General features: G+C 41.7%; 1 long non-coding RNA gene across 2 annotated transcripts in view; it reads right to left on the reverse strand.

Moving 5' to 3' along the window:
• Positions 1–22756, reverse strand: part of LOC126918308 (uncharacterized) — a 53257-nt gene that overhangs the window by 12749 nt on the left and 17752 nt on the right. The window contains exon 1 of one of the 2 annotated variants that reach the window (XR_007711302.1): positions 18463–21007. The exons of the other annotated variant lie outside the window; for it this stretch is intronic. This is a non-coding gene — a long non-coding RNA (uncharacterized LOC126918308). Of the gene's footprint in view, positions 1–18462; positions 21008–22756 lie in introns of those variants that run through there. 2 annotated transcript variants of the gene reach the window in all.

The raw sequence follows: 22756 nt of genomic DNA on the forward strand, positions 1-22756 counted from the left end.
ATGGTATAACTATGCGGTATGTCGAACAGTCGTCTGTAAGATTTATACATTGTCATTTGCCCCGAACCTCAGATTATAGTTACACGAGCAATGCAATGTTAATAACGATCTAAACGAATTGAACAAAATGAGAATATGAAATTTTGCAACATCGATATCGTTTCCTCGATTTTCTATTAATTTTTAGCAAACGAATAATTTTCGAGTAAAAAGCTGTAAAAACCGCGTTCAAAGAAACGTTTAATTCCGGGTCTAAGGTCGTGCATTTGGTAAATCTGCTGAAATATAGATCGTCCTAATACTATGAAACCAGGTTCGTTCGTGTGTATCGTAAAGAAGAATCGAGCAGATTACCGCAAATGTGTTACACGATGTAACGTTATTCTACTAAATGTCTCGTTTAAAGCGTTGTAAATCATTCGCTGTTAAAGATACAGGCAAAGCTTTTTGCGTATATCGAAGCTCGTTTGATTTGTAAAATATCGTGTTTGACGTTCAAAGTAACGGAACAGAGGTCGCTTCTTTATTAACTCGATTATATCGTACGTGTAAGAATAACATTTTCTGTTGAAAAATATTTCATATTCGACGATAAGGTCCTCGATACTACGCCTCGTTAAATCGTGAAAGAGAAATTGCCGACGACACGGCATGAAACACGTTGAACAGGTCGCATTGATCTTTGATCCCTTTCATGTTTATTAATTAATCGTTTCCCCAACAGGTTACTTAACCACAGCGCGCAATGCGCCTAAACTGCTCTCCAATTGCAATCCTTTCCCTTGGTGTTTAAAAATCTTAAAAATCACGACCGTAAGTTGCGTGTAATCTCTGTAGTCGAAGATCCCATAGTCGTACTACCGAGTTACTACTTCGTACTAGCGGAAAAGTCGATGTCGCGGAAACGAATGCGTCGAAGGGTCAACGACGACGCGATGAACAAGCAAGAGAAGCAACGAGTATAAAGATGGTCGAAAAGTCGGTCGCGTGTGATGATGCGAATTCAAAGATGGTCTACAACCGACGAGTACGGAGTCGATCTTGAGTGGCCGTGGCGCGGAACAGCGTTCGATGGAGCGGAACTACTAGTCACCTGCTCGCTTCCGGCACGTCGCTGTGGTCGTCCTCCCTCTCTTCTGCCTCGTCCGCTATCGCGCGAACCCTCGGACAGTTCTCTGAACGTCTCCGCTATTTCCGTCTCCGCTAGCCTCGCCTCCTCCCTTTACCATCTACCATCTTCTTAATTTCATCTCGAGATAATACACGACCGATCTATCAAAACGACATGCTTCTCGTTACGTACGTGTTCTCAGCTCTTTAGTAAGTACGCTACGGTTAAGTAACTGAACCGAGAATCGCAGCATGAAAAACGAAGCGAGCCGTTGCCTTAAGACGAATCGGCAGCCTAATGCTAATCGTAAGCGATTTGCGAGAGGTTCGGAACGTATATTTGCCAGACACGTTTCGTGTAATAAAATCGAAACAATGTCGATGATACGGCACCGTTCATTCTCGAACAGCGTAGAATTATTACAGACCTCGCACCTCGCTTCAAGATTAGCGAAACCTAGTAAAAGAGAGAGAGAGCTGTCGGATACAAGAGAAAAAAGGAAACTGCCATTGAAATCATTTCATCTTGATTTACGGTAAAATTTTGCACCTACAGCATACTGCACGCCCTTTAAGTATAGGCCACTACTTTTCTGTCGCAATGATATCGTATTTAAAAAGTGTATTTTCTTGCCGCGCTATTAAAATTACAAGAGAAACGGTCAATCACAAATTTGACGTATAAATTCCTTTGTAGTCCTTTGCGGTCATACATAAGTTGTTACGTGACTACGAAGCTTTGCGGGTATGTAGGTACCTGGATATTTATATACGTACATATATACGATGTATCTATATAGAAGTCTCGGCCACACCGCTTGAAGCGTTCCACGCCTGGGAACGTCGAGCATGACTAAGCGTTCCGGTTGCTTCGGATCTGGACTGGACAAGCAGATCGAACCATCGACCGATGGTCTCTCGTTTAATCGGGGCACATTCAAACTCGGAACATGGAACTTGTAGTAGGCGACGAATACCAGGATTTCGGACGGTCGGTTTATTGTATTCGTTGTTCTCTACCAAGATGCTCTACGTTCTCGGGTACTCATTAAGTTACTTAATTAAACTTTTACACAGCCGGTATCTTAGAGTATAGGATACTCTGAGAAACGACGTTTACGAAAGTTCGAAAAAGGCGCAAGTTTTAAACGAAACTTATGCAGATAAATATGAAATCCAACCTTCTGACTCTATTATTACGGAAGAATCTTCTATCGTATCTAAATACGTATCGGTCGAGCGGTACAATTGATTCAATCGATTTTACGAAATGTAAGCAGATATAACGAAATAACCAATTGCTTATTTTTATTTCTATTATGGAAATTTTAAGTATGAGTGATAAGTGACACGTAAGAGACACATAACGAAATATACTACACTAATTCATTAATGATATTAAAAACGTACGAAAATATGCATATCGGTTGTCGTATTTTAATTTCGGAAATTACAAATTTATACTTTCAGCGGGAGACGTCCGAATATAAATACGATCAGAGAACATTCCCGAATAAACGGAACCTACTGTCGCTGAATGTCCTTTCCCTGCGTCGTTCGCCCCTGCTTGTGTCAAATTATCATGGTAGGTACGGTAAGAATCCGCGCTGTTTCGGTCGCTCTTCAATTAGCGCATTTAAATCAAGGATTTAAAAGGATTTAATCTAAGAAACGGTCTCGTTTAAAGTTTCGGCCTCGCCGACGCTAATCTTCGACCAAGGCTTAACCGTTAACCCCCGACTTCCTTTCGCCATACACTTACGATTATGCGTATAAGCAGACGGAAATATCGGTCGCCGAGGACACCAGCAGGTTATTCTATTAGGAAAGAACCGCGGCAACAGCCCGAATCGAGCGACGTTGGACGATGATGGTCAAAGTTGTCGATCGCGTCATCGGAAATCGACGCTCGGCGATTGATTCGCGCGAAACGATCGCACGTGCGCTCTTTCGTCGAAACTGGCTAATAAGGTCGAACTTTCGAACCTACTGTTCTTGCTATTACCGCGGAATGCTTCGAGCTCTTAAGATCGAATTTATTATTCGAGGAAACGTTTCTCTGATCTAGCGAACATGCGCTTTCTCGCCAGGCTCCTCTACGGGTGTATGGTACGAGACTCGTAGCTATACGCAAGACAGGTGACTTACTCTTTTGCACGAGACGAATTCGACCAACTTTATATATGTACACGTTATAAAACTGTAGGACTATCGTATTTGTACATGATTTATTTTATATGGGTGTAAAGAGGAGATCCAACGAAGTAAACGGCAAAACGTATCGTGCTATTGCCGAGAGGAAGCTTGAGATTCCTTTGAAGCAATAAACGTTACGATACCATCGTACCTATTAAAACGAGAACAATGTAAACTTCGTTCTCGATTAATGTGGTGCAAGTATGATTCGTATACAGGTGAAAGTTTAACGATATTGCGTAAAACGGGAGTTAGATAAAATCGATATACCGATACCGTAACGAAAATCAGATGCTCGACAACGGCGATTCGAGATGGTCGTAGTTTTGGCGAGCGCAACAAGACGCGTGTGTAGAAACGGAGAAAACGGTAGAGGTGAGCGAGGATATCGGGACCTCGGTTCGTATTGCTGTGCGAAGCCCCGGGTAGAGAGGCTAAGGGGCCCATTACGCGGCCATAAAACCGTAGGCTAGGCCTCATGCACTGTTATACGCATCCCGTGGAACCTCCGCAAAAAAATACCACATTGTTCTACCCACGACACTCGCGTATACCTGGAACACGAGGCGGCCAGGCTATTCGGCAGGGGATATTAAGTAAAAAAAGGCTATTACAGGCAGTCATCCGCGAGAGAGCCGCCTCGAGCGTGCTTGATAACTTGGAGGATTCTGGAAATCGTGAATCGCGTAGGTACGCTTTGTATCCGTTCGCGTGCTCCGGAAGAATTATTTCGGATGTAAAAAGTACCAAGCGTTCGCGACGAACGGAGAAGTCCGTGAAAGAGCAAATTGCCGCGGATATTGCTTCTGAAGTATTTACTGTTTTGTAAACGTAGAAATATTAAACGAAACGAGGAGAAACAAGGAACGTTTGGTGAATTTTTTGGAAAGTTATTACACAGACGTAGTCCCGTGTTTTATCGTGCCTATTGTAAGCGTCGCTGCCTCGTCTGCGATTTCGCCCGTGGTGCAACGACGATGACGAGCGGCCGAGCGAGTAGTCCTCTGGATCGGGTTCTGCACCTGTCATCGCGAGCTATCAAACGGTCCAAGGGGGAGAAATCGAAATGCGAACACTATGTGTGCGGCAAGCGTGAAGCACAAGTTGGCTACAATGCTGCGTTTCGTTGCCAATGCGCTGTACGACCTTCGATGCCAAATACGACGCGCGCCTGCATAAACTTGTATCCGCATCGTGTTTGCGAAATCATCGAAACGCAAAATTTAGCCAACCCGAGGTTCGTCCGCGGCGAATGTGTCGCCCTATACATCACCTATACCCTCGACTATACGCGTATAAATACAGTAGTGGAATTTGTTTACTTAACATAAAATAGAACGTTCGTTACGCACGACTATTAAAACTCATACCGACACGATACCAATAAATGGCTTAAATAGATAAAACGAATAAAGTCTAAGCTTGCTCGTAAAATTGTTAAGGTAAAAACGTTGAAAGGAAATGGTCGTTGAGAAGATGTTGCATCTTAATGCAGCTTCGGTATCATACGACGCCGGAACTTTACCATAAATGTGCAACTATAAGAAGCACTCGAATCAAAGACACATGCTCGATAACTCGCTGGTATAATCGAGGCTGATTGTAATATCAAAGTTATATATAGAACGCTGAAGAAAGGAAAAGTAGATATAATGGTCGCGTGACAAGAAGGATATCTTATATCAGTTACATAAATTATCAGGGATATATGATATTTGCAGGAATATACAGTATAACAGGAATTGTACGGCTCAAGGTATAATCCTATATAATCGTATATAATCGCTTGCAGACAAAAATAAGGTAAGATATTGTAATAAGGCATAATAATACTCGAATGGTTAGAGTACCACTTAATTTTTAATACAGAGTTTGGTCGACGTTTGCACGCGAATATAAAAACGCGATATCGGGAACGAGCGTAACGAATCTTCGCAACGAGCCACGAGTACGTCAAGTGTCGTCGCCGAGTTCTTCTCTGTTATAATAATCCAGTGTGAACAATGCGTAGAGCTGACAATCACGACGGTGGCTTGAAAAATATTTTTATTCTCCGCGACATGAGGTTGGCTGAGTTGCTTGAAAAATTATGCACCGCTCTTGAAAAACAAAAGGAAATACCGTAACATCCAAAACCTACGACGTTATGCCACGTTAACTCGGGCTATCTCGAATAAAATGATTCCGTCCGCGACGAGAAAAGAATGGAGGGAAAGGGGTTGGGAGATGAGCTGGGATGGTATGGAGGTTAGGATAAGGGAAGTGGCGGGAAGCGGGCCGTCATCGGTAGGGTGCAGGCGCGAGAAAATCGCGGTGCCAGGTATCGCGTTACTAATTCAGCAACCCCTGAAATACACCCATTCATCGGCGCACACCAGGTACGCGGATGTATACAGGAGAAACCGAGGCCTCCTACTCGGATCTCTATTCTATCTCATCGTCGTCAGCCATGGGGTTCTGGAAACAGAACGACCCAGTGTGCAACCGAGATTCACGAAAAAAAAAAAAAAACAAAAAAGGAAGAAAAGGAAAGAGGGTTCGCCGTAACGTCGATCGGCGAGACGAAGTCGGACGTAACTGCGAACCAACGAAAAGAGTGCGACGCGAGATGTTGAGAGAAAGAAAAGCGGGAAAGGACCAAGAGGGAAAGGAATGAGGGAAAGCCTGGAGTGTGGAATGAGAAGGAAAAACGGGTCTGTGTCTCTCTATGTATATGTATACGTATATACACGTGTATATATATATATATATACACACACACGTATAAAGCAGGAGAACGAATCGTGTAACTGTGTAGATAGAGACGAAAGGATGAATAGAAGAGCGGAGCGAGAAGCACGCGAGCCAAGGAGAAAGACAGAGCCGCCCGCAAACTAGAAAGAAGAGAGTGGAACGAGGAACGGGAATCGTCAGAGATAACAATGCGAGCAACAGAGAACCGAACCGGAAGCAGAGTCAATGACTGGAGCTACGCGAGTCAGTCCTTTCGAGGTGACAAGAAAACATACGCGTAGATTAGACGCTTCTGGATCACCGTGATCCCGTACAAGTTTGATCCGATCAGTCGTGAGAATGGAACGGAGATTATTTGAAGTTTGGAAATTTCGGATAAAACACAGATGGTTTCAACTGCAGCCGCAATTGCTGCTCATACGATACTTGGAGGAAAATTGCAAGAGAGAATCTTGCAGTCAATCTAAAATTCTAGCTTTGCAACACTTAATCCATGAAACTTTTCGATCTGTTAATTCGTAAAACAAATTGTGTAATTAAAAACATAGGTAACTACTATTAAAAATGCTTCTATTATTGATATAACCGAATATAATTAAAAGGTCGAATCGTATTACGCGATTCAGCGACAAAACGAAAGTTCTGTTTTCTTTATTTTGCTCCGTAAGACGGAAAAATGAGCAACGATAACATCAAGTACGTGTAAAGAGTAAAAAATTAAGCAAAAGATAGTGAGGTAACCAAAGGTTTGATAAAAATGGAGAAAGTTTCGGTAAAAGCAGAATTAAGTTGATTTCGAAAGGAATTTCGCGCGTAGCTCGACGTATTGGTAAAACCTTCCGTCATGAATGAAATCGTTGACAGGAGGTCGTATCGAGACGCGAATCAATTTTCTTCTTCGGCGAGAAAATCCACGATCGAGCGTGCGACCGTTCTTATGGAGAGAAAAAATGCCGTGCGAATTATGCAGCGAGCGGATGCGAACGCAAAAAGGATATACCGTGCTGTGAAAACGAGAAGACCATCGAGTGATCTATGCGATTTTAACGATATCGCGATTCTTTAATAATCGATGACTTTATGCGTAAACGGTAAACGGGGGAAGAGAACGCGTTCTCTGTTCGATGAAATATTTTATTCTTGCCTGAAACGAATGAAAATGAAAATAAGTGCACGGCATCGTTATTTGCACCGTTCAGAGTAACCTTCGGTAACATCAAAGCTCGTATTTCACCGATAATATCACCGGCAAGCGATCTTTGGACGATCCGTTTCGTGTACAACAACGAAACGCTGCTACACGTGCGTTGCGATGACTATCGTTTTATTGCGCGTCAGTTTTTCAGCGAGTACGCGTTTTTTTCTGGATCGATGGCCGTCGATCGAACAGAAGCTAGCGCGGCTGTATCCCGAGTACTCTGCTTCCCACACTTGACTCGCACGACCCCACATTAACTTCATTCGTAACTCGCTCGAAGCCGAGATGCGAGACTGATGCATGTCCGACAAATACAGAAGAAGAGGTGGACGCTGCAGCTAACCATGCCGGAGTGTATTACGAGAATCGATCGGCTTCCTTCTTGTTCTTGTTCTTCTCCTTCGTCCCCATCCTGTTCTTCGACCCAGCGCGGTGGTAGTTACTTCTTCTAACCGACGCGACGTCTCCTGAATGAATGCTGCTTCTCCTCGTCGGAACTTTTTGTCCCGTTTGTTTTCTCTTAGTCGTCGATGCTTTGTGCAAATTTTTCCTTCGATCGCAGAGTATACCATCCAATTCTCCAAGAGGAATCGCGAAGAACTGCGGTTAATTAATTCCATGGGTCATATTCGTTGCTCGAATAGCCATTTCTATTTCACGCCCATGTCTTCGCTTTTGCCGTTTCGTACAGCATTATGCTTATGGTACAGCTTATGGTCGTGATAGAAGGAAGGAACTCTTATCGAGATTTTCGATTTCCTATTTACTAACGCGTTCGTATTTATTAAAAACTTTTGTAAGAGCGAAGTGGCCACCGTTTTTTTTGCGGCTTCGATCGTTCCGTCCCTGTGAAAATCTGCTAACGCGAACGTTCTTCTCGCTTTGGTAGAACTTTGGAAACGTCAGTTCTTTCTACGACTTGTGAACGGCACGAGACTCGAATTTTCTGAGCCTTTAACCCCGTAATGCGAAAAGCTCTGGTTTCCTTATTCCTTTGATCTTCAGCCAGCAACTTACCTAACCCGTGGATCCAGCTCGAACATTTACATCAATAATCTCTGGCGACCGATAGTTTCGACTCCGAATTCAATTTATAAAAGAGATCTCGTCGAAGGATCCCGGGTATCGCGACGACCGATGGAAGAAACAGTTAAGGAAATCCGAGAAAAACCTATTCCTTTGTACTGTTTCTATTTAAATTTCAGTGAAAAATTAGGAAACTCCGTAAAGACTTGTACTATTTTCGTAGATTAGACTCTGACGAGATAGCCAATAATTAACGTTCCTCGTTATAATTACGACTATTATTTAAGTTTAATGACATTCTTTGCACGATTGACTTGGTCATTACGTTATGTTAAACGTTATAATATTATGAATCTCATAGAATTATAATTATTTGAAATTGACGAGGTACACTTTAAACGAGTATCGGAATCCTTAAAAACGTATCTTCTTCGGAACTACTCCAGACCTGCGTCTTTTTATTAATTAAATTAGATAGAAGATTAACCATTTTATGCACGTCAAACTCGAGGAGAGACGGAGCACTTCTAATTCTATCTCACGCTACTTGTTCTTTTAAATCAAAATTTACAGCGGCTTTACTCTTGTCTGCTGCAAAGCTTCGTCGTTCGAGCTTCGTATTTGAAAATCCTCGATTGCGTCTGTGACAACGTGTATATAATATAAAATTCCATTTATCTAATGCCTAAATATACAAAAGAAGAGCACGGGAAATACCCTAACAAAGACACGATTTATTTGGTCCGCGTTCGATACGTAGGTAATTGGTTCTGTCGATAGAATTCGGGAGGAATCTGGTGGATATAACAAAACTACTCCGTCTTTGTGTTCGCGGTTCGTATTCGTCGAGAGTTCACATATCCACAGGTGTGAAATTACCTGCTTTCGACGCGCTCCTCCTTTTTTCTCCGACTGCGATTTCACAGTTGGGCTGTGGGTATGGGCGTTTGTGCGTGTCCTGCACGGTTGTACGTAATCATGACGGATAAAATCCACGGATTCGGCTCACCGTTGCTGCCTGTTAACTCGTGAGAATGTACCGAAGAATAAAAACTGGCAGGATACAGATGTAGACGAGAGACGCGGGGAGAACCAAGTTGTTTCTTGTCTTTCGTTCGACGAATCCGCCTACGTTTCATTGGCCACGCAGCTGGTCCGCACGTCCCTGTTTAAAGTTCTGCGCACATACCGGAACAAACCGCATCGTTTCATGTTACACGAAATATACGAGTTAATTACATGCGTTGGATATTTCATCGTAATGAATTTCCCGGTGGTCCGTTGTAATTATCCTCTCTTCTCGATAACATTCTTGGAACTAATGAAAAGTAAGTACGGCGTTCACCCTTATACGAATATCGATTTTGAACTTTCGTAGCAAGATGTAGCTAATCTGAGAGTCATCGATCGAATTTTAATTTCCAATCGATAAAGTCGATTATACGTTTAGATAGTTGACAATTGAGATCCTACAAATTTTCAAGTCTCATTCTGATTTTGAAAGCTGCATTCATTTGTTGGAAAGAGAATTAGGCAGGCTGCAATAATGATTTCCTTTTCGGTAATCGCGATATTTTCTCAAAATTCTCGAACGTTCTGTTCGACTGAGTTTAAATTGCATCTTGCGACGCAAGTCCTAAAATTTTTTGGCCAGCTGGGTGCCTTCTAGATTTTGTGCCGGCAATTTTTTCACGGTTGATCGATCGGTTTCTCGCTGTCAATTGTTTTGTATAAACGGTACGTGGTACTCGTAGACACAATAAATCATCGGTTAAAGATTGTTTTACGTAAAAAGCAAAGAGAGTGGCCTACTGCAAATTTGAAATACTTGGAACGAGGTGACTTACGTTCTTCGAATCGACATTTATACAGAATACTAGAAAACATTTTTAAAGCTTATAGCTTTTACCAAACAAAAAGTACTTAATCAACGTAGATTCTAAAATCGATACCTTTGTCGTGCCGCCATTTCCGATTTTTCAAATTTCATACTAATCATTCTCAGAAAATAACGCGATTCTATTATTAAATTTCTTTTATAAGATCAACAACTTTTACCGCTCGCAGTGAACGCTATAAGCCTTTCAAATTGCAGATCCTTACTTTTCTACACCGTATAAATTACAAACAATCCAAGGGACCAATAATATCGAAATTATTCGACGATTCGTCGTTCTTCGTTACTTTTAGTCATTCGTTATCTTCGAACCCGACAAACTCTCATCTTACGAAGTGCTTCCAATAGTTTCACCGTTTGTCTAACAAATTCGCTTCTTCGTCGAGTAGAGTTACACTGTTGGCAGAGAAACGCGATTACAAAGAAGCGATCGGCTCGCTACGATGCATTTACGCTGCGTTCCGTCATTGAAAGAAACCACAAAAATGAAAAGTTCGTAGCTAGCAAGCAGAGCCGTCCGGCAGAAGATTCCCTGACATCGCAGTAAGGCGTAAGGAGAGAATGGAAACACTGCGGAGGAAGAAGCAGGGCGAGCCGTACGGTTAAATTGTTATGACATAATTAGGGGAGATCTGAGTAGCGTCGGCGGTGGTGGTGGTGGTGGTATTGGACGATGACGGAGTCGAAGACGAGGGAAGCGAAAGAAGGATCGCTAAAAGTCGAACTCGGAATCGAATGAACCTGCCGGCGCAACCATTCATTCTTCGCTCGGCCGTGGTACCATTTGACCAGTTCATTCAGAGATTTAAGACTTTTCTCAGAGCTCGGCCCCCTGGCTTTGTTTCGTTGTCCGTTTCTTTTTCATCTGTGGATCACCACCACTCTTGTTCTCGTCTCGTTCTCTCTTTCGCCACGTTCTGTTCAAGATGCAGTTACGCTATCCGGCGTCACGTGAGCGCAATTTTCTGCGCCGATGACGGGTCGTGCAGATCGAGCTACGAACGCTTCGAACTTATCCGCATCGCGTTTTACAATCTAGCTGCGAGTTCTCGGAACGCGGTCCGTCTCTTGTCCATTGTAAATCCATCTGGAAGCCCGGCGTTCATATTTTATTTCCAGTTGTCCTCCGCTAACCCTCCGCCGGGGTTAAACGAGGTGAACGTGTCGCCGTGCCACCGCGTAATGGAAATTGAGAGCAAGAGTTAATGACCGTTAACGCGAAGCAAAATGGAGGTTGTATCGACGTTTTCTTTTTCTTTTTTTTTTTTTCGCCACGAAGCGTAACCTCGAGTCGAAAGCGTTGGATATTTATCTGAATCGATAGAAAGCGTAAGACTTTGCGATTATTTATGGTGTTTTCACATAGATGTTTGATATTGCCTTCTCCAGGCTAAATATTGACGACCTTACGATACGTAATGGTACAGGTCTGATAAAGAGCTTACTATAAGAGAAGAGAGTATAATTTACCTATATGTCAAACATAAAATCTTGCGGATTTTTAAATTATTAAAATAATACTTGATCGAATATTTCACGGTAATTCTTTCTCTGATATAGATATGTGCTTTACAGAGTTAAAACGCGAATGTTTTCGTTCTTCGGAATGTGAAAGGTAAGTGATTTTAATTTTTTACGAAAGTGAAAACTTTCCGTGCAAGGAACTTTCTGCAGATAAAAAGCTAAAATGAATTTCATATAAAAAGGAATTATAAGCAGGCGTACGCTGCGGACAGAAAGTTTAGAAGTAATACGACGCTTAAAGGATGAACCGCGAAAGATATGCATAGTGCTTCTGCTTTCAATAGTAAATTGTAATTTATCGATCATTCTACGTGCTATGCAATTAAATTAGCAAAATGTAGGAAAATTGTTTCTTCGGATATTAAAATTGTAGAAATGAAAAATCATCGAGAATACGTTAGGATATATTACGAATATTCCTTTTGTGCATGGGATTCAGTTTACCGAAGTAGTATCGAATATCATAAAGATACTAGAATATATATTATTCAGTGGATGTTGAATTAAAGATTGTATTAATAACATAGTAATGTTAAATGTATCGACCAATTTTGATACCAGAACGGTACCTACCTTTAAGCAGTTCATTTAGTTCAGAATCCTTGAAAGTTGTAGAAATTTTAAACTGACCACTTGCCGGATTTAAACCTCATCAAATATTCGTGAAGTGAATTAGAGCATCGAGCGCGGAGACTCGATGTATTCAAATAAGGGCCAATTATTTCCATTTATTTTAAAAAAATAAATGTAATCGTATTCCAAATGACCTGATTAATCGATCGATCGAGTCTGTATATTTCATACTGTATTACTATTCTTTATACAAGGAGCATAGTATCTCAGGTAAGATGCTGACGCGGTTGTAAATTAATCGAATACACCGATAGCACTGTACATGAATACGTTAAAATAAGGTGCAGGATTCAAAAGTGCTGGAAAGAAATTCGACAAGGTGATATATCAAACAGTAACAGAGATTCGATTCGCTCGATACCACACAGTATTCTTCGACGCAGTATTCGATGAAAGAAGTGACTCGCGTAACGGTTACTAAATCCCTCGATGACTCGTAATATGTTCAACGATGCTGTCACTGTACTTATACGACTGCTAACGCGGACTTCTTTCTCTCTCTTCTCTATTATCTCTTTATCTCTATTACCTGATACGTAAATAAATACGAATTCGATATAAAAATGAACGTGAAAACGAGTTTCCATCCGTTGACTAGCAATCGAATCTAATTGAAACGATAGTGCTCGACATAATGGGACTTAAACAGTTTTCTTGCTAGTCACGGTCGAAGAGGTCTTGCCATCTACTCCTCGTGAAATTAAACACACGTTCTCACACGAGTATGACGAATTAAGATCCATACGTGATAATCGTTCGTAAGGTCTTTTGCCCCGTCACTGATTTCATCTTGAGAAGAGCCTTGCGTCGCTCGTAAAATAGCTTACGCGATACACAATGTGAAAGTCCCTTGCTTTCTTTTCTTCTCAATTTCAGAATGTTGCTAACGAGTCGTATTCCTGCGAGAATAGAATCGATACACCGTACAAACTCTGGAAACGTTTTAAACGATAGTTTAGAGATGTTTCGCTCTGTTTTTCACTTACGACTAGACCATGTATCGTTACGCGTTAACAGAAACTGAAGAGAAATCTAAAGTGCAAAAACTTCTGACAAACAAACAATGTTGGATAATTAGATATTAAGAGTAGAAATACTCTATGATACGGGCCGCGCAGATCACGCGTCGTCAATCGTAAATACGAGAAGAAATAGGAAATTTCGGTTCGCATGTCAGAGAAAGAAATGTTAAATGTTAAAAGCAACAACGTATCGCGTTACACGTTCAAGCACTACTTGAGCGATTTTATTGGAGTTGAATCGTATTCGCGGTTTAATTTGAAGGCAATCTTCCGGGAATAGCCAATTATGTATTCCGTTAATTACCGAAAGTTTCGGCTTAACAATCGATTCAGTTTTTCCTCGATTTAGCTCGTATCCAACGGCGCTTGAAAGTTCAGCGGACTTTTTCACTTCGTTCCCTATAGCATACGCTGCCTCTACCCTTCGCAAATGGGAATCAACACCATACGAAAGTCAGTTTCGAGGGTAGAACGCCTAACCGGGAAAGTCAGCGTTTTCAGCGTCGACGGAAGAGCCCGCCAACAGTGCGGTACTTTGTTAACTTACACGCTGCCTAAGCTCTGCCATCGCTCAGCTATCTGTAGGGACCTTTGGCATGTAATCACATCGTGAACAGCATTGTACGACAAATCGAATCAGATCCAAGAAGGGAGAGGAAGAGCGAAAGAGAGAGAGAATACTTCTTGGCCGGAGAGGGTTGTTCGATGAATGGATAGAAGAGGAGGAATGAGAGTGGGATGAAAAAGACGCACCGATAGAACGGAGAGAGATCTTCGGAACAGACAGAGTCAGCTCTGTTTATTGTATCTATACCGATAGATCAAGCTTTCTGAATGAAAAATGTAATAAAAAGGATCACAGCTACGGACTAATTATACTACCTGGATGTATAGATATAAAATGTCCTCCTTTTTTGTTCGTTTCTTTTTAAGTGAAATTTTATACATGTAAATTCTATATCAGAGAAACGATAAAACGATGTCGTGAAAAATATGACGAGGGGATGGTGGGTAAATGGGTAAATGTGTGTGGCAAATGCAATGGTGGAACGTTCGAGTGGTTATTAAGTTTTCGAGAAAGAATATTTCATGTCCTTTATTTATAGAATGGCCCGAGGAATCGATTCATGCGAAAGAACTCGTACAATTCCCTTGAAAAAGGAAATTTAATTGCACTTGTGAAAAAGGATCGCTTCGCAAATTGACAAAGCTCGTTAATCATTCTGTTAATGTATATTCGTAATACAGCTCGCATACATATGTGTCATACGGACTGCGAATCGCGATACCAGCGAAGCGAGGAAGATTTTCTAGCACGAGATGAATTAAAAGGTCAGAATAACTTTCGCGATATTTGTTCCTCGGAAAACGGGCATTTGAAAGTTGATCTAATTCGCGCGTACTTTGCTGATGGGGATATCTCCGTGATGCATGTGGCTATAAACCGCCACTATGACAGTTTCTGTACACAATGCAATGTTACAGGGTGTTTACTATCAGGATTGTCGCACGTATTACTGGTATTAACTATCAGTTTCTACCGAACCAGCGAAATAACACGATATAGCAACGAGGAGTACCTACACAGATATGCATCTTACATTGGAAACGTGTAATGGAAATGCATCTACTGCAACGTGTTATTATCTTATCGTGAACAATATCCTAATCCTTTCCATCCTAAGAGAAGGCTCTCAATGGATACGATTCTTTTCTGCACGAAAGTCATTACACGAATCAAGGAATTCGTGATTCGATATTTTCTGCGTAATATTAGAACTATACCGCGGGCAGCGCGATCTCGCAGATCCTAAAAGTTTCTGATTTTTATCTTTTCCTTCGATATCAATCAAATACTATTCATTTATGTACAGTTTATTGTCACCCGTTACGTTTATTATTTTTACTCTGACATCTTGAGAACCAGCCGATAGATATGTATCGACAGTGAATAAACTTTGATACTACGTTATGTCACGATAATAAAATTTGCTTTGTAATCAAATTTATTACATCGGGTATCGATCAGAAGGACACGCGAACTCGATCGACTTTCAAATATCTTTTTTGAAAAACGAAGCTCCGCAGTATAGAATGTCATTCTACCGTTTCAACTTATTTTCAGCCGTAGAATCTCTCTCGTTCCATTATGGTTCACGATGCGCTTCTCGGTCTGAAAGCTCCGAAAATATCCATCTAATTGTTTATCAAATAAAAATTATTAATCAAATACCAAAATTATTTATCAAATAAATCTATAAATTACAACTAAGAAAATATTCAAGATAACTTGTTATAAAGAATGCAGCACGTTTCTATTAGAGGTAACAATAAGATCTATAATAAGCGAGCCTAACGCAAACCCATTAATAGAAACTTGCGACCTGGCAAATAAGTAGAATCATTATCTATTCCTGAGATGGTGAAGAATACGTTTATTCGTTTTTATCGGAACACAATTACTATACAACGTATGTACGTATGTAGAACCGTTAGGAAGAGTCCATATATATAGTAAGAATTTATTTTATGGTTCCTTTTAACAGAAACCTAAAATACCTTCAAATATTACAAGCGTTCTTTCCCAAGTATATTCAGATTGTTATAAATATCGCTTCGATCTTAATGTTCTACGCACTTACGCGCTATCGCTCAAAGGTATATTAGGGATATTTGTTTATCGCTGGATTTACAAAAATTTACCTTTGCTACTAATTCACCAAAATATCGAAATACGTACGCGCGATAGTGTATGTACACGTTCTGATATACATCCAGAGACTGTGGAATCGGAATACGTGCATACATTGAAACACCTCCGTGGGGGTCTTTATCGCTGTAATTCGTTTAAAAGGAACTACACGGGCGGGCCGTGAATGCCCTCTTAAGTCATGCTACGCGAGCGAATGTGGTTACCTGTGCGCGTCTGTACGATACTCACACGCCGCCGAGTATAATTGTACGTCTCACGAGCGTTTCGTGACGCGGTTAAATACATTTTTCGGGCCGGATGATCGATGAAGCCCGATAAGCGTGTTCAATTAGCGTAGCGCCTTTGTACACGAGGGCGACTCACCGAATTTATTTATCACGATGATGCACCGTCGATCGGAACAGTTACACGAATGTTTGATATGTCTGTTTAGCGATTATCCACCGCATTGTCCCTTATTCTTTTCTTCTTCCCTTTCCCATCCTCAATCGTCTCATTGTTCCTTCGTGGACCGACGAAACCGAACGCACTAACGATCGAGCAACTACCACGATTAAATTAACACACGTGACGTTACTCGCGTGATGCGTCACCGATCACCCTTCAAAGTCGTAAATTCGATTCGGTCGACGTGTAACTTACATTTGGAGGATTTTTATTTGACTCGTCCGCCGCTGGATTTCATTTGCTCTCTTTCTGGTCAACGGATCGCAACGGAAGTTGCCGCGGTCGACGAAGAAAAACTTTCCTCGAATTTTCCCCTCGAAAATAAATATTCGGCTGCCCGTCTGATTTATTCCGTTGCAGAATGCGTACGGACTTCCAACGAAAACAGGCCGGCGTTAACCCACTTTCCCGAGTTTCTGGCCAGCTCTATCGAAGTAAAACGAAAATTCCTGTCTCCTGTGTAACGCTCGTTATCTATTAAAAAAGAAATTTTACGAGATTCGATCGATCGGTTACCTGTGTACAAGGTTTTTTAATATTTCCCACTTATTATATCGTTGTATATTATATTCAGCGGATAATTTTTTACCATAGACAGTTATACGACTGAATCGTAACGTGATGTTTGGATACATCTACGCGTATAAATAGTCAGATTTAATTGGATAAAACGATGTTCATTTAAAGAGACCTGTATCCGTTTGCTCCATCTGAACATATAGCCTTAAATCGTTTGTCAAGCATTTCAAACGTTTCCTTATAGATGTTGGAATCGCTGCGGCCGTTAGAACGTTGTTCAACGACAGTTACGAGACTTTTTTCGAAAACGCGGATTGAATTGTCTTGGGCCATAGAGCCGCAAATAGCGCCTGATCAGTCGTTAATCGCTATAGACAACGGGTATTATTAACCGTGATCGGTAATCGGTGCGTTGGCGCGACCTGTATCGCGAAGGCAACGGCTCGTGAAGTTAGACATGCTTCGGTAGCAGGTAAACGCATATACCGCCGATGTTCCCTCGATTCTCGTCGTTGTTTCTTCGTGTTCAGGAGATATTTATGTATATCTTTCCGAGATGGACGAAGACGGAGGATTGGAAGCTCGATTTCCGTTGCTGATGCGTTAAATTACAGTTTAAACTACGAAACAGCTGATGGCGAGGCTGCCGATAGTCGAGGCTTCGAGATGAAATTCGTGACCTCCCTTTCTCCCCATTCAGCGCACATAGTTTTTCAGTCGATTCGTTTGACGAAGCGCGGGCAACAGTGGCAGATGCTCGGAAGTATTTCACGTTTAACTCGATTCATTTTTCTTCCCTCTCTTGCAGCGAAACTTGCGCCGCGAAACGTTTATTTTAATTATTGTTCCAAACGAAGGAACTTTTCGAATTATTGTTCTGGAATTGTTGCTCCTCCCTGCCATTCGCTTTTTTACGGCCAAACTGGACATCGAGTAAATCGTTTCTGTTCCAAGCGTTGCTCTTCTAGGTTTACCTAGCAGATTTCACCGCGCTCGAACGGTCACGAATTTTTTTTTCCACCGTACCTACACGCCGTGTCATACCTTTTGATACGGTGAAACGAGAATCGTGAATTAAGAGAGTTTCTCGCCGCACGAAGTTTTGCTCGTTTGCGGACAGATACCTATCTCGATTTAATATCGCGTGTTTACATCTGAATATTCATGTTTCGCGCGAGATTAAATTTCAACGAATTGAAACGTATAATTTTGTCGATTTTCAGATCGTCGGTTAGTAAGTGCGAAACGTACACGTACATAGTTTTTATAGAAGAATCTGTGGATATTTTTAGAAACAACGCAGAGGTGTATCGTTTAAACGAAAAGTATTAAAACCACCAGCAGGATGGTACAACTACAAACAGACATCTTTGCCGGTAACCGCAGAGAAGCATTGCTTCCGTATTAATCCGCTACTTTGATCATAAAATTTACATTCACGTACCTCGAGCTTCTTCCGTATGCGCCACGCCATCGTGAAATTTCCCTTCCTTTTCGTCCTGGCTGGCCCCGAATCCACCAGATCCGACACATCTTACAACCCTTTTCCTTACTTAAATCCAAATAAAGGTTGAGATTCTTGAGTCTTCTCTTCCCTGTCCTCCCCTCGCGATCCAACGTAGGCGGCGCGGCGTTTTACGAACCCCTCCGGATCAGAACTACATTCCTGTCTCTGTTCGTCGCATTTGCTTTATAGCCCTTTTCTTCTTCCTCCTCTGTTCTTCCTTGCTCTTACTCACTCTCTCTCTCTCTCTCTCTCTCTCGCTTTATCCCTCTCCTCGTCTTACACCACTGCCCACCTTCTTCCGCCGTTCCAACTTCTCTCCCTTTCTCACTTACCCACTTTCTCTCTTTCTTTCTTTACGCTAACCTTCTCCCGGTCTATCCATCTTTCTTCGACTTTCGACCGGCTTTCATCCTTTTCCGTCTTTCTCCATCTTTCCATCCCTGTCCCGCTACCGCTTGCTCGCTCTCCGGTAACGAGAGGAGAAACACCCTCGCTACTTTTAATCGACCCGCGCTTTCTTCTGCTTATACATACCTAGCCAACCCAGCCCCCACCCCATACTCATCTCCATTCTCCTCGTTCCACCTTCGAGCACTCCCAACCCCCTCGCTTCTTACGTCTCATCTTTACCACCAACATCGTATATAAGTACCTAAGGGCGTTGTCTTTGGTCTTTCGCGTATTTTGCGCTCCGCTCACTACGAAATACGCGAGGGTAGTTCCAGGATTAAATGCGAAATGAAGGCCGCCGGGAAAGACGTTGAGACGTTTCCGAAGGACGGGTGCTCGACTTTACCGTCCTCGTTCTTGTCCATAGAGTCCACTCTTTTCCCCGAGCTTCTGCATAATTTGTATAGGAGAAAAAATAAACGACGAAACAGGACATCGATGATCATAAATTTTCGTCGATACTTTAATAGATAGACGTCTGACTATGATGGCATAGAGTATCGAAATTAGAAGAGACAGCAACCGATAACGTCGATATTCTTTACAAGCAAGTAGTACGAATTATCCGGTCTGAACGTTATTCCTTCCGAGTCACGCGATTTCCTATCCAGCAACGTATAGCTTTCGAATAGAACAGTCAGAACTTGCAGCCGGCAGAGAACGAGTAAAATTACAGTAGCGATCGAAGCAATGAAAATTTCTAACCAGCGAGTCCGCCGAACGACTTTCAATCTCGACGATCCGCCTCGATCCGTATACGCGAACCTAACGCGGAGGACAATGAAACGCTTTGTTCCCTGACTGTGCAGACGAAGAGGCGCAAACTCCTTTCTTACGTTCCGCTTCTGCCGGTATCCAAGAAAACACGACGATTCCAATAAACAAAGATCGAGTGCAGGTGCAGGATGGCAGATGCAAGCATCTCGACGCGTATGTAGAGATAGTTTCGCGGTTTATGGCCGATTACCATGGCGGTCGTAACGTCTCGTATGTACATAGATACGTATGCACGTAAAGTACATACACATGTATATGTATATATACACACATATATACACATGTAAGACGAATGTACGATGTATACTGGAATAGAACCGCGGATCTCCGTGTATCCGTACATCGTGCAACTCGCGACTTGCGTGCGTGTGCGTCCGTTTCTCGTGCGGCCCTCCTGTAAGAGAGTCGGTAGAGATACATCACCTTGCACACAGGCCGTACACTTCAAATACACTGCGAGTCAGTCAGTTAACTCCGAGTCAGACCTTTCACTTCGTGGTCCAGAGAGCACGGCATGGTGCACGATGGTTCCCACAAGTGGGAGCCTTCGCTGTCCGATGCTACAGTTTGTTCCTTGTTTCCAAGGAGCATGGGGAGATGGGAATCGGGCAGGAGTCCATGGACATCCATGGTCCCTGATCGGTGGACTTACGGTTCTTTCTTTCTTTTCTTTTTCCTTTCTTTCTTTTTCTTGACATAGACATTCGCACGACCGCTCAATCGTGAATCACAGCGAGACAGTTTAACGTAATATTTTCTTGTTAACAACGGAAAATTTCTCATCGTTTAAGCAATGTTTCAAACGACCCGACACAGATAAGAGTGTTCTAAAAAATTGCTCGCTTTAAATCGTATTTTAATCGTAAGCATGCCAGTTGCGGTTAAAATTCGACGTATTCACGTGCGATTAGCGCTTAACCGTAACGAATTTTTCTGCTAGCTTCCTTATTTTCTCCTTTCCAAGAAGCAGACTCGACGTTACGTTTCTGCTAACTGGAATGTCGATAGTCGAACACGTTATATGGGTCGAGATACGTTCCTAGTATCGACGTACATCGATTTCTTATGCACACGCTGTTATTTATCGATACGTAACGAGCTTGTGGAATGTAACTCCCAAAATGCTATTTGCACGAATAAAAATCGTACGACGATTGGCTGTATGAAACGAACGAAAGAAGCGCATTCCGATCGATTATTAGTTTCGTAATTCAGTCCATGAGTAAAATACGATTGCCTTTCGTTGCGTACTGCGCGGGCGAATATTTTAATGGAATTTAATATTTCAATTGTTCGTCGATGTTCCCGATGTAATTATCGAATAAACGGAATAAAGGCGTTTCTTCTACTTTGTTTTTATATCCAATCAAGCAGGAGTACGCCAATGCATGTTTATATCGAAGATAGATTTTATTGTTGCGTTTGTGGTTATTTCGATATTCCTTCCAATAGTGGTTACGTGTAATAAACGATAATTAAAAAAAAGAGAATCGTTTGAAGTTATTACCTTTGATGAAAAATTCCAGCGTCCATTATACGATGGAATGTATTAGACATAGTAAGAAAGAATAATTATTGCTCTGTTCTTCGATGAACTCGCGTACTCACGACAAACATTTTCGCCTACTAATTAGCAAAATTAAATCATCTTGTCAATTTTTAATTTAGGAAGCTGACAATAAAACGTGATATTTATCTTTCAGACACGAAAGTCCGTATTTCCTTGGTTGGTTTACTAAAACCAATATCTTAACTTAAAATACGTTTCCATTTACATTTTAACGTATTACGTAATGTTTCGTAGGAAATCGACTTAATAGACTTTCGAAAGAAAACGAAAATAGTGTGCCTTCTTATATCGTTCTTTACGAGCAACACGGATATCCCAATGAAAGTATCTGTTTCTATGGACTTTGGCGAGGCACTTTTTCTCTGACGGCAAACGAAGGCGTGAAAATCCTGATCAAAATCCAACGAACGTCCGTGTCAAAGAAGAATCAAGAATAGAGGACGACGACCGCGTCATCGGTCCGGTAAAGAACAAACATCCACCGATACTTTATACTTACACGACTTTATGAGCAATCAGCTGGTGCTGCCCAGCGTAAATTGTTTGTTCCTCAAACCCATTTAGCTCCATTCCGTGAAATTCTACTCGAATAATCACAGCTTCAGTGCCTACCAATTACGTTTTTGCGAGCAACGCCGTATACGCGTTGTAGCTCGTTTCAAAGAAGCCTATGCTCCGGATGTGAATACAATACTGTTCGTGCTCCAATTCGTCGAAGCTCGCTGCCTAACGTTCCGTGGCTGTACGTATGGTATCTTAGACGTTCGCTCCTCTCCGAATGACTCGACGTTATCTCGTCGGTATGTTATTGGTACACCGCGTATCGTTGTAGTTTCATCATCTACCGAAGAAGCATGTACTAAGAAATCGTTCTTTCGGACAGTCAGAATGTCTTTTGCACGCAATCATCGATGCGGACTCTATATCAACCGGAGATAAATTATAATCCTACGGAACGATCCAGTGTGTTGCACGTTTCAAGTTTGAAAAGTAATTTTCGGTTTGCAGTTTTAAAGCTTATCTCGTACCTATTATGATTGTATCGCGTGTTAATTTAAACGCTGTTTCGACACTGTACAATACCAGACTACAGAGCAAAATAAGAAATATAACAATCGTGCAAGTATCTACTGTATTTCATTACTCGGATTGATACTGATATTATCAAGTATCAAAGATATCGGTAAATTTGATTTTTGAAAAATATTAAAAAAATTGAATGTACGGTAGGTAGAATAAGCAAATAGCGACGAAATACAACAGGAAAATATAATAGATCGATAAATGCGATTCGGATAGAAATATATCGAGTTAACTTTCTAGAAGCGAAAAGTCGTTTTATGAATGTAACCTTGCGAGAACAAATTCAGGGCAAAAAAGATTTAGAATTGCAGGGCTTCGAACATTTTTGCTCTAATGTCCCCACCATTTAGC

The sequence above is a fragment of the Bombus affinis genome, chromosome 7 (assembly GCF_024516045.1).
Source record: "Bombus affinis isolate iyBomAffi1 chromosome 7, iyBomAffi1.2, whole genome shotgun sequence".
Classification (NCBI taxonomy): domain Eukaryota; kingdom Metazoa; phylum Arthropoda; class Insecta; order Hymenoptera; family Apidae; genus Bombus; species Bombus affinis.